Here is a 5,864-nt window from a genome sequence, read left to right on the forward strand (position 1 = left end):
CAACATGTTTATTTTATTTTATAATTAATTGTATATTTTTACCAAACAATTACTATAACTTAAATTTAAATTTGAGATCATAATTACTATCATATACTACAAAGTTAATTAAATTCCAGCTACATTTATTTTCTTTTTTAATCTATTGTGTTTCACACCAGCTGCTATTTAAAAAAAAAATAATAATAATAAATAAAAAGCTTTTGATGTGTTTTAAAGTAGTGTTAGGATGGGGAGAAGAAGAATAATACTCATTTCACACCTCGAGATATACACGGCTGATGAAAATAGCTTAGTGTCATCTCCCATTGCTAACATATGTTCACTGCGGCTCAACAGCAGATTACAGAACCACATTAAGAGAAGAACACCAACGAGACAGTATTGGCCCCAAGAGTGGGCATTCAATTTACACCTGCTATATTGCAGCCATATACTAAGAGTATGTATATACATACAGTGTGTACGTATATACCGTATATAGATAACCCATCAATTGCTGCTTTAAACTAAATAAAAAAAATCTAAGGAAAGATGAGGAATCAGAAAAGAAATGATGCCACGGCATTGCTGGATGAAAATGTCACTAATGTCATTTGTTTACTGCTCACAGCCACCGTGGGGCCATTTTGCTCAGTCGATAGGGATGGAGAATAAAGCTTTGGCTTTATTACATCTGAATCGGGTTGATGATGTAAGTACTGTCATATAGATGATACCCAACTGCAGAGTTTATTTGAAGTAAGCTGCCGTTATGAGAGCAGTAGTTTAGTTGTACAAAAGCAAGCATAACGTTTGGCGCTCCAATGCAACGGCCATTTATTTCATGCTAAAATAGGAACCGAACGCATAACTGTCGTATTGGCTGCACGGCCATGCCAACATGTACAGTAGTATTTTGAGATATGGGTTGAAGTTGTTTCATGACCACGCTCATAACTCAAACACAAATCACCTTACCTCATGGGAAAAAAATGGAAATACCATTCATCTGTTCATCTTCTTAAAGTTGCTCTATGTAACAATTTGACCAAAAATATCTTACAAAAGCCTTTTTATTTCACCATATATATATATTTTTTTCTTCTTCTTTTTTTTTTCTTTCTATAAAGAGCTCAGTATTGTTCATTCGGAAATGTCATCATCATTGCTCTTTATTTTAGTTTTATTTTTTTATATATATATATACATATATATTTATTTATTTTTGTATGTGGGTGAGTATGTGTATGTGCGTGCGTGCGTGCGTGCGTGTATTTGTTAGCCCACCAAAAACCTATTAGAAAAAATCCCATACCGTTCACCTAAACCGAACACCGCCGTCAGGAGACCCGAGGGGACCACCATATATGACTGAAACATCTTCTAATTAGTAGATTAACACCTTAGCTGGTCACAATGAGTGCTCCTGCAAAACTCTAGCCATTTGTTTTCAGACTGGATTTGGGTTTGAATTCCCCGCCCTCTGTCTGCGGATGTGATGTCATTTGCGCAATGTGTACGTGGAGAAGGGGGGAGTGTAGTTCCATTTTTCGGCCACAGGCGGTAGTAGCGATTCGAAATTCAATTTTCTTCGGCCAGCAGCTTTAAAAAATATATATATATTAAAAAATGTTGGAATGTGTTTTTAATACGGAAACGAGATAAACTTAAACATAGACTCCAGTTGCACAAACTGTAGCAGAAATGGACACCATTTTGGAGTAGAGGCTACTATTTGAATGTACCGCATTTGAATTTCATCTTTGAGGGTAATGTTACTGTTTTGGCTTCCCAATAAGGACATTTTGCCTTTTTGTCCTTATAGACTAATTTGTGAGACACATAAAAGTTTTATTTATTTATTTATTTTTTTAGTGTACATAGTCACCATTCTATACTCCTGCATCATTTACTATAGAAACAGTGGGCAACAAACGCTTCAGCACAACATAGCGCGAAAACTGGCAGAGCCTCATTAACAACCATGGCTCTATCCAAAGGGGGGGATGTCGATGTTTGCCATCACAACATGCCACTTTTTGTAGTTTGTGTCACTTTAAACGCACACACCAATGTTTGGGCATTCTTAATAGTGCAAAAAAAGTATTTTGTTTAATTGGAGAGTGTTGCCAGTTGGCTTAAGATGATGCGCAACGATCTGACAAGGGCTAAGTCCAAATGTGTGTTTTGTTTATTGGACTCACTACTGTAAATGTTTTGCATTGGACAGTGATTATTTATATTAAAGGGAGGATGTCTAGTTGGTAGGGATCTAACGGTTGCGCCAGCAATCACAATGTAGATTGGTTTTAAGGTCATTCACGGTTCAATTCATGTTCGCTATAAGGGGAGAAAATAAACAGCAGCACATTAAATTACATTTTAAACAAGCAAACTGCTAGTAGTAAATTCCTAAGGAAAATATGCAAAATAACATAGCAAGATGGCAACTGAGAAGTGTTAAAGCAGCTTGATAAGAATTTTACATTTTGCCCTGTTGTCAAGTAATATGCTAGTTCTAATAGGATTTGATCTAATGCTAACATGCAAATAGCTGGTATGCTAATATTTAGCAAGAGTAGTAAAGAAGGGTACTGAACTCCAGCCTCCGGTGTTAAACTAGCCCTGAGGCTAAATTATTAAAATCCAGAATATCACTAAGCTTCACCCTTAAAGGTTCTGTTAACTCTCTAAGAGAAATTAGCCCACCCAAATGTATTTTGATTTATTTAGGCTACATAAACAACTGATCTCGTTTGTAACTTGCAATAAAAATGTAATTTGTCTAAAAAGCATTTTCAGAGGCGAGCCATCTCGCCCCAAAACCACCATGCGCGAGAGGCAGTCATGCACTACACGGCAACACGTGCAATTTAAATGTAACATAATGTTAAAGAACATTCTATCTCATTAATTGAAAAAATTAATAAATTTAGCACTCAAAACAACAGTGGATGCAACTCTTTTAAGGCACAAAAATCTCAAATATGAATTGGTTCAACTAAATTCTTGCTCAACTAAGGAAGAACTTGGTTGCAGTTAAGAAAGAACATGTTGTGATTTAAACATGCACAGTGGGGTCTCATTCATTACAGTTATAATTTAGTTTGTAGGTCATCTGAATATTTTACATTATGCTAATGTGGAAAATTTAAATGTGCGACATGCAAGCTAAAACATGTCAAAAGACTAGCACATGGCACGTTAGCTAGCACGGAGCTGTGGTGGTTTGATCTCAGGTTGTGTTAGCCTGGTTAGCCAGTCCACCCTATTTTAATATTCCATACAAAGAGTAGGACATTTGTGTCTAGAATTTCAGCGATTTGGACGATTCAAGTGATGTTTTGCCTATTTTACATTTATTTAGTTTAACTTATATGTTTGCCCTCCTATTGCTAAGAAAAAGAGGCAAACGTCACCCTGCAACCACCTTTCACCTATCCAGCCAAACCACCTTTACTCCATTTATATAATGATGCAACGCCTAAATTATGTAGAAAACAAAATCATACATTTCATCACACTCAAAAACCACTCTTACCACTTATGAAGTGCTCACCACAAAGCACTGTGGTCTTGGTTAGCCTCCATTTTGAACTGTCCAGTTGCACTCTTTCACTGCTTTGATACATTTTCTCCGATGTTCAAGGTCCGAGGGTAAAACATGGCATGATAATTTAGTTTTAGTCAATTTTGTTTCTTGTTTATATACTGAACTACAGACAGTAAGAAAGGTGTATATTTAATTATTAGATGTTCACTAATGGCTGGAACATATAGACAAACAATTGCCAGTTACGCAGCAACAGGAACGGAATGCGTAACTGCTGTATGGCCGTATGACCCTGCTGACACGTATTAAATTACTTTAATCCAGGCTTCTAAACTGCAGCTTGCACATTGAGCCTGTACGGTATCCTGGAGTGCCATAAGTCTGCGAGCTTCCAGGTGAACCACCCCAGGTGCCTTTAATCCGAGCCGCCATGTTGTTGCGATAAGACTTCAAAACACAGAAAAAAAAGCACCACTTCAGATGTTCTCCAGTAGTGACACGGGTCCGCAAAACACACGAGAAACGCAATCGGCGTCTCCATCAAACAATTCCACTCCTCCTGCCTCGTCACGCTGAGCTTTTTTCCCCTTTTGAGATGCTTGTGCGTCTTATCAGAGCGTCTCAGGCGGGCCGCAAACAGCTGGAGAAAAAAAAATGAAAAGAAAATAAAGATGCCAATGCTGCGAAGGAAAGAAAAAAGGGGCCTCATCTTGCTCTCATGTATGAAGAGGACTATAACTCCCCAGAGTCCTACCTGTGGTTTTGTGATACATTTACTACCTTTTTCCTCAAAAAGCCAGTTTGGGGGTAATTTAGACATCAGGATTTATTGGCTGGAACTGGAAGGATTCTGGACCTTGCTATATTTTTTATTATATTTATATTTCTTCCTGGCAAATATGGTCATAAAGCAAAGTTTGTTCAAATGTACAGTTAGGATGTACTTTTTCAAACTTTTTGCCAAACGTATACAAAAAAAAATAACTGGTGAAATGCTAACATGCTAAACGTTGGTATGCTAATATGCTAATGTGGCAAGATTGTAACCTGAGTCGACAAGGAACGGAGGCCATTTGTAAAGGTTTTACATCTTGCCTTTTATTCCAGTACTATTTCAGCAACATTGATCAAATACCAACATGCTAGCAGTCAATATAATACAACCCATAATTGTAGTTGATTTGACCCAGCATTCGGGTAAAATATTTAATTCGGCTGTTGGGTTAAATCAACTACCTCATCTTGCTGGGTTATTGAGTCATTTTTGACCCAACAATTTTTAGTGTTTAAGGCAGGGGTGTCAAACGTACGGCCCGCGGGGCAGATCAGGCCTTCAAAGGGGTTACATCCGGTCCGCGAAAAGAGTAATGTCGGACCAATTAATCAGACAGCCAAAATCAAAACAGAATTTCACAAACACGGATTTGACCTGGTTGTCAATATTTTACACACAATCTAATTGTATGGTTTGTTGGGGGAAAAAATACAAATAAAGACCAACATAAATCAAACATGATTGTGCTGAATACGACACACATTCTACTGGTAACACAAATACATATGACATGGATTCATGTCCTAAAGCTTCATTAACTGTGCCACGCAAAGCATTCTGGAAACAATAGATTTACAAAACAGGTAGATATAACACGTTCGAAACTCATACGGACCAAGAGTTGCCACATTCCACTTGCATTTGTGTTTTGGGGAAAAAAAATTGGAACAATATATTTACAGTTGAGCTCCACTATTTAGGGCTGGCCTGCAAATAGTGAAAATCTGTATACAACTGATGCCAATTGTTTTTAAGTTATAAATTTTACCCATTATATTTTCCTCCATTTGACTCCTGAGCTAATATGATTTTGAAAACCTTGGTTTAGGGTGATAGTTGCAGCTGGCCACTTGTGTGGACTGAATGGGTTGCAGGAATGCGGAAATGCCCATTTTGAGGGTAATGGCTCACAGCAACAAATTGTTAAAAAAAAAAAATTAATAGAGAGAGAGACAGAGAGAAATAAACTATAAAATAGATCATTTTTGGAAAAATGCCAGTAGTTCTCGTAGAAAATGAACTTTCCCAACACTGAAGACTACATTTTGAGGTTCTCAAAAACATGAATTGTTACCAAATTGACACGTTAGCCTTTGATTCATTGTTTTGCATAATATCCAATAAAAAGTTTACAAAAACATGTACATTCATGTCAATAAATATTAGAATTTCGGATGTTTAGGAAAATGTATGTTAAGGCCGTTGCTTTCTCTTAATTGTCTGATGTATGTTACGATGTGCACACGAGACTGAAATAATAATAATTTCATGTGG

This window comes from Leptonotus elevatus, chromosome 9, assembly GCF_054856555.1.
Source record: "Leptonotus elevatus isolate MCC_2025b chromosome 9, RoL_Lele_1.0, whole genome shotgun sequence".
NCBI lineage: Eukaryota > Metazoa > Chordata > Actinopteri > Syngnathiformes > Syngnathidae > Leptonotus > Leptonotus elevatus.